This window comes from Cetorhinus maximus, chromosome 2 (genome assembly GCF_964194155.1).
Source record: "Cetorhinus maximus chromosome 2, sCetMax3.hap1.1, whole genome shotgun sequence".
In the NCBI taxonomy this organism is placed as follows: Eukaryota; Metazoa; Chordata; class Chondrichthyes; order Lamniformes; family Cetorhinidae; genus Cetorhinus; species Cetorhinus maximus.
The window spans coordinates 210,217,861-210,237,564 of NC_135880.1; the positions used below are offsets into that span (position 1 = coordinate 210,217,861).

The following is a 19,704-nucleotide window of genomic DNA, read 5'->3' on the forward strand; positions in this document are numbered from 1 at the left end:
GGTGCATTGTTGTATCGGGAATGTATGTGCCTGAGGTCAGGCCACAAAGCGGTCTGGCAGGATCCAAAGGATTGTGTGGGAAGAGTTGCAAGTGAATAGAAAATAGATTGGATAAATTTGTATTTGATCTTCTGAAGTGTTCTGTTTCTGTGACTGGGGTGAGGAGGCACACTTTGAACATAGAGCCCCTGGGTAGCTTATCAGTGTCCCAGTGCCTTTGGGATGCTCTGGTATTTTCAAAGCGAGGGCTGCGGCGTAAGGTTGGTGAGGGGTGGTGGTTGAGGGTGGCGTTGGCAGGGTGGGGGGCGGGGGGGGAGGTGGTCGGGGTAGTGGTGGTGAGGGGGGGGTGGTGGGGGGGCGGTCAGGTAGCCAGGAGCCTGTTCATTTTCAATTAACTGGCTGTTAAACTCCTTGTGGAGCTTGTTAACAGGTCAGGGCGAACCTGAAAGCAATTTTCGAATCACAGCTTGGCAAGCACGCACAGTTTGGTGCGAAACAGTCAGGGACAATGTGGGGAGCCATGAAGTAATGTTTGTTCAGAGGAAACAGCATTGTTAATAAGGGTTATTGTCTCAGATTGGGTGTGGTAGCTGTTCATTGGTCATTTGGACACTTTTTTGTGGCTGTGAGGCTGCTGGGACTCTGATGTCCAACCTCCTCTATCCTTCAAGGCAGCAGAAGGCCCTGTTACAGCTGCTGCCTCCTTTTTGAGGATTGTGCTCAGCAGAGCTTGGCACCACAAATTGGACAAGTTGCGATGTTGGGACATATAAATTATACAGGCGTTGTGTTCCCAATCCAACTTGAAAATCAAGCCTTATGTGTCAGCAAATTTCTTAAAATATAGTCATTTTATAAAAATAGATTTTTTTTTGAAAGGGAACTAACTGAGCAGGAAGTTTAACTGTGGCAGAAATCTTTTATGCATTATGACAGTAATGTCTAATTAAACATGAAGGCAAACGTCAAGGGAGGAACATTTTATTTTGAGCCAAGTGCCTTTGTGCTGCATTACACAGCGACTTCTCTAGAAGTTCCTCATCCTCCTCCTCGTGCACCATGACTTGTTGCTACTCCTTACCCACAAATGGGCGGATGCCACTTTTCATGGTTATGTTGTGCAGCATCAGAGGTATATTGTCAACTTCCACATTACAGGCCAAGCATGTGAACTATTGCTTCAGCACTTCAACTTTCCTTATGATGGGGTTTCTCCTTTTCACATGCTTTCTTGTAAATGTTTTGCTAAGGGAAACTGGGGTTGCATAGTGAAATTATCAGTAACATTTTGAACATCTCCCAAAGGCCACTGTGTAACTTGTTGCTACATCAGAAAAAGTAGGGAATCCAGAACTTTTCACATGATATGGCTAATGTGGGCACTGCCTAGCTGCAGCACATTATAAAGTAAAATTCTTTGGCAGTGACCACATCCGATTTTTACTTTCTTAGATTGGTATAATTTTTTTACTGAATGAACAGCATGGATATTGCATGGATGCTTGAACGCAACTTCTCAGATAATGAAGCAGTCCATCCCCACATGGAGCAGGACCCGGATAACATCCAGGCTTGGGCTGATATGTGGTGCAAATGTTACTTGCCACTTGTGTGCCAGGCACATAACCATTTCCAACAAGAGAGTATCTAACCACCTCCCTTTGACACTCAATAGCATTATCATCATTGAATCCTCAACCGTCAACATCTGGAAGGTCATCAGTGACTAGAAACTTAACTGGACCGGCCTCTGTAATGCAAAAGCAAAATACTGCAGATGCTGGGAATCTGAAATAAAAACCGAAAATTCTAGAAATATGCAGCAATCAAGGAGCATCAGTGGAGAGAAACAGAATTAACGTTTCAGGTCGATGATTGACTCCTAGAATCTTGTCACTATCCACAACGAAGTGTGGTGGCCTAGACAAATAAGGAACCCACTTAGTACTAAAAGGGTTAATGGAGAAATTGAATTAAATGCCTAGGCCTAAGAGAAAAATACTGCAACCTTGAAGAACAATACCATCTTGTCTGACGACTGTAGGATGAGCCCTGAGAGATTCCATGTTGTTCTTTCTCAGGCCGAATGTAATTAAAGTTGTGATAAGCATTTGCATAACTACAATGTCTGTTGTGATGGGAATGGAAATTAACTAAAATATGGATTGGTCAGTTAACGTATGCAAATAAGCGGATTGAGATGTGCAGAATTTACTGATTGGTTGTAAAATGCTTTTAAGCAAGTGTTTGTGTATTCTGCTTTGAGACGGTACAACAGCTCTCGTTGTATTGTTCTCCCTTGTGCACAAGTAATGAATGGGGTTTCTGCGTACAAAATGGTGCCTTGGTGTGATTAATCTCCGACAGAAGCAGCCCACTTGACTGGCAGCCCATCAACTACCTTTAACATTCAATCCCTCCACCACCAGCTGTAGTGGTGTGAAGCATCTACAAGATGCGCTTCAGCAACTAACCTAGACTCCTTTGTCAGCACTTTCCAAACCTGCAACCTCTGCTGCTGAAATGGTCAAAGGTAGCTAGCACATGAGAACAACACCACTTGCAAGTTCCCCTCCAAGTCACACACCATCTGACTTGAGAATGTGCCAATGTTCCTTTATTGTCGCTGGGTCAAAATTCTGGAACCCCCCCCCCCACCTAACAGCACTCTGGGTGTACCTTCACCACATGAACTGCAATCATTCAAGAGGGTAGCTCAAGTGAAATTAGGGATGAATAACAAATGCCAACCCTGCCAGCAATGCCCAAATCCCATGAATTAAGAAATAAAATTAAAATAGCCAAACAGATCACTGAGGCCCTCGTGATTGGGTGTAAAAGGTCCCAAGGCAGTATTTTGGAAGGCTGAATTTGCTGCCAACGCCATGCATATGCAGTTTGATTGTTTTGCTCAGTTGCGTGTTTGAGAGGGATGGTGTGTGCAGTGGCCCAGACCAAAGATGGCGCTGCTCAAATCATCACAGCTGAGTCTTGCAGTGAGCGGTTAACTAAAATTCTTCCTTGTTAACTATCCGGGCTCAAGCTGTAATGTTAACACCTTCACATTTTCAAATTCAAAGATTCAGGTCACCAGCGAGCTGCAAGGATTTTTCCTTTCATGCCAGTCTAAGAATTTCAAAGTTCCAATCTTTAAAGAGCAAAAGTGCCTAAAGCTCTGAGGGGAAAAAAAAGTGCGCGCAAATATTGCTTTACTCCAATGAATTGCAAGTAAAGCTCATTGAAAATAAAAATGCCAATAACAGATTAAGATGGTCACAGTAAAGCAAACTGGTGATTCAGTTTTTTAGTCCTTGTTTGCACAAGAACTTCTTATTCTATCCCTTTACATTGTGTCTCTTGGAGGTCCCCATCCGATCCTCCTCACTCCCTCCCCCTCGGTAAATACTGCCCATCACTCCCCATGTGCCTACTGACGCACTCTCCAGGAACTGCCGAATGTTGAAATTTGGACACGTGCGCCCCCTTCTGACGTCATGGTGGCCGTGCAGAACACCCACCACCACCCTCCCTGATTACCTTCCCACTGATCATCCGACGCCCCACACCCTCTCCTGAACACCGCGCCTCCCCCAAAACCCCCCTCCCCGAACCCAGACTTCAGACGGTTCTGACTTTCTGTCAGATAAAAACAGAAAAAGCTGGAAAAATTGGCAGCACCTGTGGAGAGAGCTGAGTTTTTGAGTGTTTTCCGTTTTCATTCAGAATCTGCAGCATTTTGTTTTCATTTTCTTCGCAGGAACCCTCGGCCCATCCCCTGAACTCAGCCACTAATCAACTTAACCTCTTTCAGGCCGGGGGCTGGCTGAACCAGGAATTGAGGTCGGGGCCAACCAGAAATTATGCCCAAGGCCTTCTGGGTACGTTTCAAGCCTACATGGGACCATTTAAGAGTGGGATAAGTTTTGGACTGTGGAGACTGGGAGGAAGGGAGAGAGAGAAAGAGAGACGGAGAAAGAGAGGCAGAGGGAAAAAGAGAGAGAGACGGAAAGAGAGACAGAGAGAGAGAGAGAAAGGGGCAGAGAGAAAAAAAAAGAGAGAGAGAGGCAGAGAGGGGGCAAGGAGAGGAAAGGGGTCTTGGGGAGTGATAGAGAGGGCTGGTAGGTTGAGAGGGGGGCTTTGGGAGAGAGAGGAGAGACGGGCTTGGGGTGAGACAGGGGTATGGGGAGGGGGAGAGAGGCTGGTGTGGAGGGGAAGACCAAGACAAGATGGGAGGGGGGGAGAGGCTGGTGGGGGAATGGGCTAGAGGAGAGGGGAAGAGGCTCGAGGCTTGAGGGTGGGATGTGAAGGCCTGAGGCTTGAAGGAGTGCCAGGGATAGGCCCCAAGATTGGAGTGGGGGCTGGCACACAGTCCCATGTAGGTACATTGCCGAAAGGCCTGAGGAGGAAAGTGAGGGCCCGGGCCATGAGAGCTGGTGCTGGTTGTTGCCGATAAATGGCAGGGGAAGTAGGATCAGGAAAGAACTGAAGAGGTGAGGGGGTGGTATACCACAAGATTATGGGTTTTGTGCCTTGCATGGGGCAGTATGTTTTTTTTCTTCTAAAATGTTTTTATTCACAATGTGTTTTTACTTTTTTCTGATCTTTCCTCTTCAGGTGTAAACCTTGCTGGGGTGTCCAGTTTTCTTGAGACATAGCATGGCCTATGATGTCCCATCTTGTCTTGGTCTTCCCCTCCACACCAGCCTCTCTCCCCCTCCCCATACCCCTCTCTCACCCCATGGCCTAGATGTTGGCTAGGACCCCATCCTGTGCAATGGTGACTCCCACTGGCAGTTTGTTGTGCTCCTCGTCATTGCCTTTGGTGAGCTCCAGATGCTGGATGATGATACGGGTCTTCTAGTCATCCCGGGCCACATTACCTGCTAGCTCCTGGGTCTCAGCAATCAGGTACCCAAGAAAAGTGGCCAAGTAGATCAGGCCTGCTAGGAAAGTAGTTGCAGGATTTTGACTCAGTGACACTGAAAGAACAGCAATATAGGTGCAAGTCAGGATGGTATGTAGCTTGGAGGGGAACTTGCAGGTGGTGGTGTTTTCATGCATCTGCTGCCCTTGTCCTTCTAAGTGGTAGAGGTTGCGGGTTTGGAAGATGCTGTTGAGGAGCCTTGGTGAGTTGCTAGCTCTCTTATTTCATTATATACTTTTGAATTTAATTCCAGTGCACTGTTATTTCTCAATGGTGCCACATCTACTTTGTTACTTAAATTGTTGACTATATCTTCCCCACCACCCCTGTCTCTCCCCAGAGTTGGTGAACTTGGTGTAATCGGCACAGCAGAGGCACCAGGGAATGATCAGAAGGAAGGGGTGACATGCCCAGCTGAAATGGAACAGGTGAGGGAAGTTCTTGGGAAAAAATTTTGAAAATAAGCGGTGAAATTTGTTTATTTTTTTTCATCATAGCTTTCAGGAAGCTGCACTGATATCATTCTGATCGCTTTGATGCCTAATGATTGCATTTAATGCCTACAATGCCTAATGATCACTTTTGAACACGAATGATCACTTCCACAAATTTAACAAGCCTTTTTTTTGTGAGTACTTCAATGATATGCAATCAATACTCAATCCAAATTATGATATCAGATCAGTACTAATCGCTTATAAACTTTTATAACCACTGAGTTGATGTCAGATCTTTCAGGCAGGGATATTTCATTCAGTAACCTACTGTAATGTTTGATTAGACATATAACAAATACATTTCTATTACCTTTTTATTCCTCCTACTTTCTCTCATCAAGGATAGATCCTGATCTAAGAAGGGCACGATTTATGTACATTTGGAAATAATTTTCCTGTTTTGTTAAAGAAAAAATGAAATTTTATGGCTTTCTCGTGTGGAAGCTAACTTATTACACAGGCCATATTTATGGCCTGACTGCCCTTTTCAATACTACCAGTAAGTCATAACAGCTATGGAGGTAGTGGCAAGTAATAAAAATAGAAGGTGCAGGAAGAGCTCAGCAGGTCTGGCAGCATCGGTGGAGAGAGAAACAGAATTAAGCAATTTTGAGCCTAATATGACTCTTCTTTGGAACTCAGAGAGAAGTTAAAGGAAAGATTGTTCAATGAGAGAATAAGTTCAGGTAGGCTAAGGAGGGTGATGGTGGACTTGGACTGTTCGGCTGTCCGTTCAAGGAAGAAGCAGAGAGCCCTCAGACCTTCCTGGTGGGGATGGAGGTGGAGAGGGATTGGAGGTCCATAGTGAGGGGGAGGCGGTTAGAGCCAGGAAACCAGAAATTGTTCAAATGACATAAGGAAGAATCACGAATGTCGGTGGGAAAAGACTGGACAAGGGGAGAAAAAATACAGGAAGAAATAAGTTCAGTGGGGCAGGAACATGCTGGAATGGTGGGTCTACCAGTGTATTCCTGTTTGTGGATTCTGGGGAGTAGGTAGGAGCTACGGGGTTGAGGATCTATGAGGTTGGAGGCTTTTGAGGGAGTATCTCCAGAAGAGATGAGGTCAGTGACCATCCTGGAAACGATGGCTTGATGTTCATTGGTGGGGTCATGATCCAGGTGGAGGGAGGAAGAAGTGCCTGAGATCTGGCTCAGCAAACTTAGCTCAGCCTCTGCAAGGTAGAGGTCAGCACACCGGACAAAAACAACACTGCCCTTGACAGCAGGTTTCATAATAAAATCAGGGTTGGACCTGAGAGAATGGAGTGCAGCCAGTTCAGAGGGAGGCAGGTTAGAGTGGATGAGAGGAGCAGAGAAAATAAGATGGTTGATGTCACGCCGACAGTACTCAACGAGAAGATTAAGGGCAGGTAAGAGGCCAGAGGGAGGGGAACTTGTTCCCAGTTCTGAAGAAGATGATCAAAGTGTTAACTCTGTTTCAGCCTGCACAAATGCTGCCAGACCTGCTGAGTTTTTTCAACACTTTCTGTTTTTATTTCTGATCTCCAGCATCTGCACCATTTTGCTTTTACTTTGGGGTAGTGGCAAGAACTGTTTGTTACTGGATAGACACTAGTTCCGGCAATTAAAATCTAATTAAAGCTGTGCTGTACCGTAACTGGCAAGCTAAGTCCATCTTCAACATCAAACCTGTCATAATGTTCCCCTCCTTCAGGTAAGATGTCCCTCATCTTTATATCTTCTATTCTTTAGCCAGTGCTAGGAGTTATGTAAACAGTCAGTGTGACATTTTTAAATATTTGTTCATGGATTGCTGTTTTCACTTGATGGCACACAGTGACCATTATTCTAGCAAGAAATCAATTGCAATGTATATTCAGCTTATTTTTCCTTTAGGTTGGCCATGAATAGTAGGCCTGCAATTTCCTTTTAATTAATATTTTCTTAATAAACTTAACAAGCATCACAAGCACTTAGGACTTGCTGCTTGTGAATGCCATATAGTGATTTGGAACAGGGATTCTTCTCCCTATCCTGAGGCATTTTGTGGAGTTTTAGTGTCCCGATGACTGAACTTCCCATTCAAGCGATCAGCTAACATTGCACATTTTAAGAATTGAATTTAAAAGCCATTTGTGCGGCTCAGCTACTCAAACATATTAAGACAAGTTGAACTTATCATTCTTGAATCATTCTACAGTGAAATAATATTGCCTAACATGTCGTGTTCTGCAGGCAAGAAAAGCAACAGAGCCTGGTTATAAAGAAATCCAATGAATTTGACCAGAGTTTAAGACCGCCTTTGATTATCTCACAAATCTATTGCCAAAAGGAAGGGAAATTCAATATAAATGAACGCAAAATGGTATTTCTGTTAAAATTCTTAGTGCTTTCTTATTTTTAAAACCTTTCGGATGAGGTGCTAGGAATACATTTGACTAATCAAGCAGTAGATTACCAGCAAAATCTGAAGCTCATTTTAAATATTGCTCCCTAATATTGTGCTTTTCAGCAGTAAATTTGGAATTTTGTACACGCCATAAACTTCCACATTTTCTTTTGATTAATGGACTGCCTGGGAAAAGTACACTTTTGCATCGTAGCTGGCTATCCCTCAATTTGAGGATTTGCTCAGGGTTGCGAGTTTCTGCCATGGGTGTTCAAGTGACTGAAGAGGCCAAGTCTTGGCCCGCATATCTTTGGTCACGTATGGGCAGGACATCCCACACTGCAGTGGGATCGGAGTACAGGATTTGCTTTCCTTTCTTTCCTTCTTTGCCACCGATCTGCCTCATCATTAAGATGTTGTGACTCAAAGTATGATGCAGCTTGATGCTTGATAATGGATGTCTTCAATTTGAATGATTGGTAGCAAGCTCCTCCTAGTTATTAATGTCAATGCTGCCACACTCCAAGGAGAGCTTCAGAGTGTCTTTGAAACAATTTTTTTTGTCCTCCCCTGGTGTGGGCCATTTGAGAGTTGAGAAAACAGGACCTGACAGGGGAGATTGTTTCTGGCCATCCAGACACAACGTCCAGTCCATCGAACAGTGTCCTGTCCTTTTGAAGCCAGCTGCACTCCTGCATATTGGCAATGTGATTCAGCAGGACTAGATGAATGCAAATAGTTATTTGTTTCTATTACATGAATTCTGTGAATGGTTAGAGTCTGTGTGTCCAATAGTGTCTCAACTCATCTGCTGCTGAAACTCTCATCCCTGCTAATTATTATCTCTAGACTCAACTATTCCAATACACTCCTGGCCGACCTCCCACTTTGCACTCTCTGTAAAATTGAGCTCACCCAAAACTCTGCTGTCCAAATCCTAGTTCACACAAAGTCCCCTTCACTCACCAACCCTGTGCTCACTGACGTGCATTGGTTACCGGTCAGGCCCCAACTCAATTTTAAAAATCACATCCTTGTCTTCAAATTCCTCCATATGACCTCAACCTCTCCCTACTTCTGTCAACTCCTCCAGTCCCATAACCTTCAGAGATATCTGCACTCCTCTAATTCTGGTCTCTTGAGCATCCCTGACTTTATATGATTGATGACTTTGTGTTCAGCTTCTTAGACCCTAAGCTCTGGAGTTCCTTTGATAACCCTCCCCATCTTGCACCCTCTACCTCCTTGAAACTTACCTTTTGACCTATCTCTTGATCAACTGTCCTTAATTCACCTTATGGAGCTTGATGTCAAATTTTGTTTGTTAACACTCCTGTGAAATGCCTTGGGCATTTTACAATGTTAAAACTGCTATATTAGTGAAAATTGTTGTTACCATAACAGCTACCTATCTAAGAGGAGTGATGTAGTTTAAAACATGTTGTAGTATTGCTTGACCTCTTTAATGAAATGTGTACTGTCATGATGACCAGAAACTGCGACTGAGTAAAAATTGCCTACAACTTCACCAGCTAACCACAGACATGTTAAAATGTTTAAAGAAGACCTGTTTATAAAAAATAAAATAAGACACCAGTCGAAAAATGCCATGAGTCACATGATGTCTGATATTGTAAGTTGACCACTTCTCTGGAAAGTTTCCATATGAATTGCATTTCAGAGCAACAAACCTTTGTTGTGACCAACTGAGGGGGTTGAATAGAAGGGGAACCAGCTCACTCCTCCTCACCTGGTCATAACAGCTATTCTCAACAGGACTATTGCTTTCAAACAACATAAGCAGGGCCACTGACTGAAGAGATGCCTAATTAGATCAGGACCTGGGGGGCAAGGGTAATGGAGGGGAAAATAAGCAAATGATCTACCAGTATCTGGATACGGGACAGTGCTATTGCAATTATTAAAATGAACATTGTTAATTATTTTACCCCCAACACAATGCCTTCCTTGATAGGGGACTGGAGTCCTGGCCTATTGAGAATACAAATCTTACTGTGCATTTTGAGAAATAGTTTTTTGTTACTCAGTCATGGGATGTGGACATTGCTGGCTAGGCCAGCATTTATTGCCCATCCCTAATTGCCCTTGTTCAGAGAGATTTAAGAGTCAACCACATTGCTGTGGGCCTGGAGTCATTGTGTAGGCCGTAACTCAACCAGCCCTGCGGGTTTCAGATCAAGGGTGTGTGACCTGATTTTGGAATGAACTGAGGGTAAATGGAAACAATGTTACTGCCATGTCTGCATGAATCAAGTTGCTTTGTGCTGATGCTATAGTCATATTGTGAACATTCCCTTAGATTATCTCCCCCCCGACTCTGCCAGCATAATTCTACACAAACTCTTTTTGATTGGCTTCAACAAATGTAATGTTTGTCCTTCCATGTTTTGTTTTTTTTTGTCCCCGAATCTATTATTGTCGCAATCCTCCTAATACTTAAATTCACCTGAATTGTAAATTGAGCATTCAGAAAAATCTGCCTGTAGAATCCCACAGAACACAAGGAGGTTATCTTGGCCAATTGCATCTGTGCTGTCTCTTTGAATGACCTATCATGTATTTCTAAAATGTTATGTTAATTGAGTTATCAATATCCAGTATCTATATTTCTTGCGTAGAGGTTGTGTTTGCACTTTCATTTACTTCCGGTCTTTTTCATTCCAGGCCTGGAAACTTTAACTCCAGAACTGTCTTTCATGGTGCAAATTTTCTTGGAGACTTTCCTGAATCTAAATCTAGGCAAATCTTCCCGCCTCGTTGTAACTTCCCACAAATGTGTTTTATCCAACCTGAGTGCGAGCCCCCACCTGCATTCCTGCATGGTGAACGCCAGCGTCATGCTGCCTTTTGCTGCTCTCCCTCTCCTGGATCGTGGTGGACTAGCCTATCTGTGATGCTCAGGCCAGAATTTTCCCGTCGGCGATTTGGGGACGGGGCCCGCTCACCGACAGGAAAATGACGCGGAATGATGTCGGGAGGAACCCCCTTTAAATTTTTAGGAATGTGGGTGGACAGCAAAATCATCTGTCCACCCGCCAACCTGTCAATGGCCAATTAAGGCCATTGACAGGGTCATTAAGATAATTAAAGGCCCTGCCCGTCCAACCTTAAGGCTGGCGGGCAGGCCAGGAGCCCCAGCGGGCTTCTGAAAAAACATGAAACCTCATCCACTGGCGGGATGAGGTTTCATGTCCATTTTTTAAAAATGTAATAAAGTTTATGTCATTTTTATTAACATGTCCCATCTCATGTGGCATTGCCACATGAGGGGGACATGTTAATAATATTTATATTTTTCTATTTTTTAACTTTTGTGCACTGTCACTAATCTCCCTGAGACAGCACTTAGCCTCAGGGAACAGTGCGCTCTTTTGCGTGCATGTGCGAAAGAGCGCACTTTGACAGCTGGGGATTCCCTCCCTTAATTGGCCCACCCACTCAAAATGGCAACAGGCCCCGTTTCGGTGGCGGGGGTCGGCTGTCCACCCGCCGCTGAGCCGGTGGGGCATGCGCACCCACCAAGGGCAAAATTCTGCCCTCAGTGATATTTTAGGAAAGCCTGTAATGCAGTAGTACAATGGCTTCATCTGTACCCTTCCCATATCAAAGCCAATCACCATGGCAATGTGAATCACGTGGGCCTTGAATTCAGAGATACTTGTTAGATTAGTTATCCTTGAGACCCCAAATCTCTTTTATCTTGTGTTGGGTTCCTCTGACATGGAACAGAAACCCAATCCTTTATATATTAAAAAAACTTTACCCTTATTAATATTTCTTATTTTTAAACTGGACTTTTCTGCTGAACAAAAACACTTAAAGATGGTTGACCCTCTGTCTGGAAATTATCCCCAGTTGTCTCGGGAACAAAAGAATTCTCTTCTCAGTTTCGGGAATGTCACACCTCGTTATACCTAAGGAGATTCTAACAGACCACTTGGGACTGTACAGACCAATTTCAAAGGAGCTACAGGAATGCCATTTGCATCTGATAAGCCAATCTTGCTCATGGACTACTGCTGAGACAGTGGATTCCCAAACACCAGACCCCTTTCAACCTATAGTGGCTGCAACATTATTAGTCCTGAAAACAAAGCCAAAGATGCTGCATAAACATCCTTTGTTGAAGTCACTGTGGAGAAGGAAGGCAACATGACCTAAGACTCTGGCCTTTTGAGCAGTTTAAATATTACCTTTCTGAGCTGTGCAGCCAATCTGCTGTCTAACATCCAACTATCAGGCCACACAAAAGTAAGCTCTGTCCAAGCTCTTTGACTCCACTGGATATTTTTGAATCATCGCCTACACAACTGATGCAATCTATGTGTGCCTACTTCAACTTGTGACATCAACGCCCCCTGAAAAGCAAATCTTACAACACTGGTCACCATCGAAAGCCTACAAGAAAGATTTCCTCATTGGACTCCGACTTTGGGACTCTGGAACTCATGTGAACCAATATTCATTTTATCCATGGTCCTTGCACTGTAAAACCTCCTTTTCTCTATCCCTCCCTTTACTGTATGAGTGCCAAGTGGGACTGCTACTGCTCCTTTTCACGGGTTTTGAATGTGTGCAAGAATCTGACCTGCTGAGTTAATCCTAATTCAAGCTTGCTGTGGGATTATTAGTAAAATTGGATCACACAAAAACCGAGGTGTTTGGAAAATACGCTATCACTTACTCTTTAAAAAAAACTAATTCAAAGCACCTTCTGTTTACTGACAGGTGATAAGAGGGAACAGTGCTGTTTGAACTGATCCCCTCCCATCTGTAACACGTGGAACAGTTTGATGCACAACTGCATACAACCTGATATTCTCAACACTTTCCCAGCACTTTGGAGATTCATGGTCTATCTATTATTAGCACATAGGTGCTGCTATTGGGTAAATCATGCGCCCTCCCCCATGGCAAGTTTTTGTGGCAGGGTAATTTACTCAGGTGGAAAGGTGTCTGCTTTCCCACCCCACTCAACCCCGATTAAGTCAGGGGTGGAAAGGCCCATGGATGACCTCCGGCCCTGCCACCAATTGAGGCCCTTAAATGGGCAACTAATGTCCACTTAAATGCCTCATCCCGCTGCTGGATATTAAAGCAGTTGTGTGGTTGGGGCATGTGATGGGGCTGACCACTTGGCAATAGTACAAGAAGTGGGCCATTCGGCCCATCGAGTCTGCTCCTCCATTCAATGAGATCATGGCTGATCTGATAATCCTCAATCCCATTTTCCTGCCTTTTCCCCATAAACCCTGATTCCCTTACTGATTAAAAATCTGTCTATCTCAGCCTTGAATATACTTAACGACCCAGCCTCTACAGCCCTGTGCGGTAAAGAATTCCACAGATTCACTAGAGAAGAAATTCCTCCTCATCCCTGTTTTAAATGGGCGACTCCTTATTCTGAGATTATGCCCTCTGGTCCTAGACTCTCCCACAAGGGGAAACAACCCCTCAGCATCTACCCTGACCAGCCCCCTAAGAATCTTATATGATTCAATAAGGTCGCCTCTCATTCTCCTAAACTCCAATGAGTACAGGCCCAACCTACTCAACCTCTCTTCATAAGAAAATTTCTCCATCCCTGGGATCAACCTAGTGAACCTTCTCTGAACTGCCTCCAATGCCAGTATATCTTTCCTTAGATAAGGGGACCAAAATTGTTCTCAGTATTCTAGGTGCAGCCTAACTAGTGCCTTGTATAGTTTTAGCAAGTGTTCCCTATTTTTATACCCTATTCCCTTTGAAATAAAGGCCAACATTCCATTTGCCTTACTTATTACCTGCTGAACTTGTATGCTCGCTTTTTGGGATTCATGCACGAGGACCCCCAAATCCCTCTCTACTGCAGCTTTCTTCAGTCTTTCTCCATTTAAAGAAAATTCAGCTCCTCTATTTTTACTTCCAAAGTGCATAATCTCACACTTTCCCACATTATATTCCATCTGCCACATTTTTTCCCACTCACTTAATCTGTCTATATCCCTCTGTAGGCTCTTTGTGTCATCCGCACATTTGGTGATAGTACATTCATTACCCTCATCCAAGGCATTAATATATATTGTGAATAATTGTGGCCCCAGCACTGATCCCCATGGCACTCCACTAGTTACAGGCTGCCCCTCATATACCAAACTCTGTCGTCCATTAGTTAGCCAGTCGTCTATCCATGCTAATATACTACCCCCAACACCATGGGCTCTTATCTTATTAAGTAGTCTTATGTGTGGTACCTTATCAAACATCTTTTGGAAATCCAGATATATTACATCTATTATGGGGAGCAGGTCGGAGGTGGGCAGGAAGGCATTGGGCCAGCCACTCGTTATCTTTGTCATATTTGACGTGCCCTTCTCCCCTTGCCAAAGACACGTCCAGTGGTGGTGGGGGTAGGGATGGGGGACGCAGCAGGCTGTAAAATCTAGCCCATAGTCTCAAGATATAGCAATCTTATAAACCTCATAATTCTAACAATGGCCCCCTGTATCGAATGATTCTAAGCTGATGTGGGGCCTGACTTCAGATTGTGCTGTAGTTATATTACATACAATATATTCTAGGAAATTATTTTTGCTTCAATGCAGATAACAATGAGATAGACAATTTAACTTCAGGTTTAAAAGCTCCAGTTTTGCATGGCTGTGTATCTGGAGAGGCGGAAGTGATGGTAAAACAGGCCCACTAATATTCTATTTTTGCCTTGAAAGGGTTAACATGGGAAAATTTTCATTAGGTTCTTGGGGGCATCGAATATTTTGACTGATGTGAGATAATTTTCACATTAGTGACATTGCGTCAAATGGGAACAGTAAGTGAATTGTACTATTTTTATTTTTCTGCTGTAAAATATCAGGGAAAGCTTTTACAAAATGCCAATGGTATGGCTACAATGGAATGCATTCATTTTACTAATTAGCTGATTTTCCCCTTATATGACCCTTTGCATCATTCTCTTGCCAGCCTCACGCACTTACTCCATTAAAGAATAAACTAGTACTACGAGATGCCTGATCTTGGGCCTCTGCCTGCTATTTACAGGGTTTATTTCACTGAGCAGCTCCAAATCAGTTGCTGAATGTTCAGATTGCCTGGTGTACAAAATAAGTACGGCCATCAACCGGAACTAAACACATCAGAGTTTCTTTTCTTTTGAAAATTTTATTGCGTTTAGGCTGCACAATATTTTTCTTATTTTCCCAAAACATTATTTGTGCAAAAGAAACAATTGCAATAATGAAATGACAACTGGATTCAAATGTAAGTAAAATCTGAAAGTACTACAAAATAAAACCACATACCTATGGTGTTAAATGGCCGGATGGCTTAAAATTCACAGGGTCCTTAGACAGAATTTTTTTATTCAATCTTGAGATATAGTCTGCACTAGCAAAAAAGAAAGGAAAGACTTGCATTTATATAGTGCCCGTCACAACCACAGGATGTCCCAAAGTGCTTTCAATGAAGTACTGTTTTAATTTACGAAGGCCAGCATTTATTGTCTATTAGCTATAATTAACAGGAGCTAGGCTTTTGGAAAATAGTCTTAAGGGCACAAATTAAGTTGACAGTAACCAATGCCATACTTCTACAGAATACAGGGAGCACAAGAAGTTCCTAAATAATAAATGATATTTTCATCTAAATAGCATGGACCAAGTAATAAGTAAGGTGGATAAAGGGGAACATGTAGATGTGGCGCAAAAGGCATTTAATATGGTGCCACATCAAAGGTAGCTACACAAAATAAGAGCTCATAATATATTGGCTAACATATTAGCATGGGTAGAGGATTAGTTAATGAACAGGAAACAGAGAGTAAAGAAAAATGGGTCATTTTCAGGTTGGAAAGCTGTAACTAGTGGAGTGCCAAAGGGATCAGTGCTAGGGCTTCAACTATTTACAATCTATATCAATGGCTTGGATGAGGGGGAACTGAATGTATGGTAGCTAATTGCCGATGACACCAAGATAGGTAGGAAAGTAAGTTGTCAAGAGGAGGTGAAAAGTCTACGAAGGAATATAGACAGATTAAGTGAGTGGACAATAAATTGATGGATGGAGTATAATGTAGGACAATGTGAACTTATCCATTTTGGCAGGAACAATAAAAAAGCAGCATACTATTTAAATGGTGAGCGATTGCAGAACTCGATGGTACAGAGGGATCAGGGTGCCCTGCTACATGAATCACAAAAAGTTAGTATGCAGGTACAGCAAGTGATTAGGAAGGCAAATGAAATGTTGGCATTTATTGCAAGGGGAATGGAATATAAGAGTAGGGAAATTTTACTGCAGCTGTACAGGGCCTTGGTGTGATCACATCTGGAGTGTACAGTTTCCTCTGTGGAGAGGAACACAGTTAACGTTTCGAGTCCAAGTCATACGGACTCGAAACATTAACTGTATTCCTCTCCGCAGATGCTGTCAGACCTGCTGAGATTTTCCAGGTATTTTTGTTACCATTGTCTGATTGTCTGTAATGACCATATTGAAACGATTGTAATATTCATTGATTGTATTGAAGCACCTCATGATCAATGTGTAAAAGTTGAATCTGATTGTACTTTTTGTGATGGCAATTTTGAAATGTTTTGTAAGGGTCTTCCAGATATTCTATGAATAAAGTATAATTTTCAAAAAAAATTTAATGTGGGGTTCACAGTTTTCAGAATCTGCTAAGCAGTTTATTTTTCTTTGCTAATTTTGGGCACATAATTCCCCAATCTACCTTTATACTGTTCTATTTCCTTTTACAGTGGCTAGGTCCAAGTGGAAAGTTGTGAACAAAAAATAGGGCTAAAATAATCAAGAAGAATGGGTGTTACATGTGAAGCAGGTAAGGAATCGGGGAAGGGGTTGACAATCGGAAGGCAGGGGAATGATTGGTGGGCGGCAGTGATCTTTGACACTACAGTGGAACTGGGAAGAGCACATCGTTTTTTCCAGCTTTATAATCAGGTTAGTACCTTTTTGGTAGAAGGCTCTAGTGGTCCCTTTAAGGCCATTGATATTCCAATGTCCCAGTTATCAGCAGGCTGACTGATCTACTGAAAGCTATCAAATGAGTTAAGTGTTTGGGTGTGTGACAACAGATTGATTTTCTGCTGTTCGCCTGGCACCTTTCTTCAGCTTGTTAATTGTCAGTGATAATATGCTTCTAATTCAGAAGTTGTTGGCTAAAGCATATGAGCTAGACTAATACTTCAATGCAGTGTTGAGGAAGTACAGCATTGACAGAGATGCTATCTTATTGATGAACAGACACTGCATCTATCTACCTAAGGTGATGTAATAGAGCACATGGAATTATTTGATAAAGGTATTATAAGAGATGTCTCTGGTGGTAAGGTTCAAATGGACAACCAGGTCAATAGAGATGATCCAATAGTTAGTGATGCCCAAGGAATAATTAATTCTGTGGCAATAATTGTGTCATACACAAAAAAAAACGTATCTTCTTGAAGGATACTTGCCATTCTTGTTATCAAGTCAAATAAAATGAATGGCCAGATTCGGTGGTAATGATAATGCAACGCACAAGTATAAAGCACCACTTAAATCTTAGTTCAATTACCTCAAGATCTTATTTTGTGTTTTATTAAATAATCTAGTTGTTGTGATAGATATAGTAACGAGTTAGTAAACGTGATTACCAGAATTGAAAAGCTGCAGGTTGCTGTGACATCGATTAGCATCTGATATGTTTAAGTTGTTGATAAATGGATGATTTGTGGGCACAGTATAGTTAGTCCTCCAGTTCCTTGACAACTAATTGATGATCAATGTACGCATGGTTGATGTGGCAGTCTGTTCTTCAGTAATGATGAGAATAAACTACTCTAAGAAGATTGAAGTTTAGTCTCTAATGAAGTTGTGACTGTTTTATAGTTATATGTGTATTTTTTTGCATTTGAAAAATGTCTTTAATACTATGCTGAAAATCAGCATTTGTGCTATTAAATCCACTCAAGCCTCAGGTCCTCTTTCCTTAATGAAGATCCAACACATTTATGACAAATACAGGAATGTTGTTTTCCATATGTACTTGTAGTAATCCAGATCTAAGGTGGAATCCACTTCCATTCTTTAATCTAAACTGACAACATAGAGACTTAAGCTGGGATTTTGTCAACATTGTGTCGTTCCCGGTGTCATGACTGGAACTGTGCACCACTTCTGCCTTCTCTCTTTTCGCCTTTTCCCACACAATTACAATTGACATTCTGGGTGCCAGCAGTGTGCATACAAAACATGTTTGATTTAGCAGGGGGGAAGCTTTTCATTGATGGGTTAAATGGCCTCTTTCCATGCTGTAATTTGTTTCTATTAGGCCAGTTAAAATGATGGGAAGTCAGAGTTGGGAAGTTGGGGGCAGCGGGATGGAGCAAGGGGATGGGAGGTCCGGAAAGGGTGCAGGATGGATCCATAGATGTGACTTTCAATCCCTGATGGACTGTTCTCATTGAGTGGGAATGGCAGGGGCAGAGGTAGGGATAGAGGTTGAGTGTTAAACTTGTCCCTTAATATTAGAATGAAAATTAGCATTCAGATAATCTGGGCAGTCATAATTAACAATTCCCCTCAACAGATTTGACTAGATTAAAGACAATGAAAATTCCAATAGAATTATCACATTATTATGATTTTACAATTAGCTGTGAATCAAGTTACCTGCCCTTTTGTAAGCTGCTCATATGTTTGGAGATGTTGAGTTTGGACTGGTCAGATCTGCGTAACACAGTTAACAGCATTCACAAGAATTCACCTTTTTTAAAATTAATTCATGTGGTAGAATTTTCCATGCCCGCTGGCATCGGGTGTCACGGTGGGCATGAGTGGACAATATGGTGGGAAGGCCAAAAATCAGTCTCACACTGTCGTGAAACCAGGTTGTGATCGCCCTTTCCCCCCGCCACACATCAGGAACTTCATTGTAATACATCTGTATATCATTATAAGCCCAGCTCGCCTGAATCATACCCCCCCACCCCACCCCACGCTGGATCATCTGAGCACATCAGCGTCCTTTCACACTGGCGTGTTTCAGAACTGAAGATAAGCAACATGCACCTGTCAAGCTGCACTTTGCTCGGGACTTTGAGGTTTGTTTGCCTAACTTGCTTCGGGCAGCGCTCGCAGCCATCAGCTCCAGGCTTCATGGACACCACCACATCAGTTTCAGGAGACTCATGGGCAGGTCTCTACTTATGAGACCAGTCATAAGGCTGGGGGTGGCTCTTTAATAGCTGCAGGGCTATGACTGGCTTGGGGAAGGGGGAGAATTGGCCTCAGGCAAGGGAAGAGACTGGAGGGTGAGGGCTGTACTAGGGAAAGGGAGTGCAGGATGTGTGTGAGGACACATGTTGATCTTTGCAAATGGCCTCAAGAAGGCAAGGGTTGAGGAGGCCATCTCCAGAGGAGATGAGGCCATTTGGAGATATGAGGGTTTGTGTGAGAGAGTGAGTGGTAATGTCCCTTGCGCTGTCAGTGAGTGAGATGCCAGTGGCTGTGTGATGGGCTTGTGAGTGTGTGAGTTTAGAGTGATGAGATGGTTGCCTTACCCTGGTGGCACGGATGAGATCATTCATCCATTTTCTGCACTGGATGGCCGACCTCTTCTGTGCAGTGATGCACTGACAGCCTCTGCCACCATCTCCCAAGCCAGAGTGGTGACACTGATGGGCCCCCGGGGCCAGAATGGGAGTAGAGGACATCACAGCAGGCTCCAAATGTGTCTAGAAGGCGTCTCAGGGATGCGTCACTAAACTGGGGGGACTGCAGTCTTTCTGCCTTTCAGGGCCATGTCTTCTGTGCGGCAGTCCTGGGCTAGAAGCACTGAGAGTTGTGCAAGGGGCTGCACTTTAAGAATGGCGCCTGGTGTGAGGAAGCGGCAAGGTGACAATGTGGTAG

The 19,704-nt window shown here is 43.2% G+C and overlaps 1 long non-coding RNA gene across 1 annotated transcript in view; it reads right to left on the reverse strand.

The window, feature by feature from the left end:
• LOC144669653 (uncharacterized) overlaps positions 1–19,413 on the reverse strand; it is a 48,670-nt gene extending 29,257 nt beyond the window's left edge. Inside the window, exon 1 of the long non-coding RNA XR_013573708.1 lies at positions 19,356–19,413. This is a non-coding gene — a long non-coding RNA (uncharacterized LOC144669653). The remainder of the gene's footprint in view (positions 1–19,355) is intronic.
• Positions 19,414–19,704: the final 291 nt, after the last annotated feature.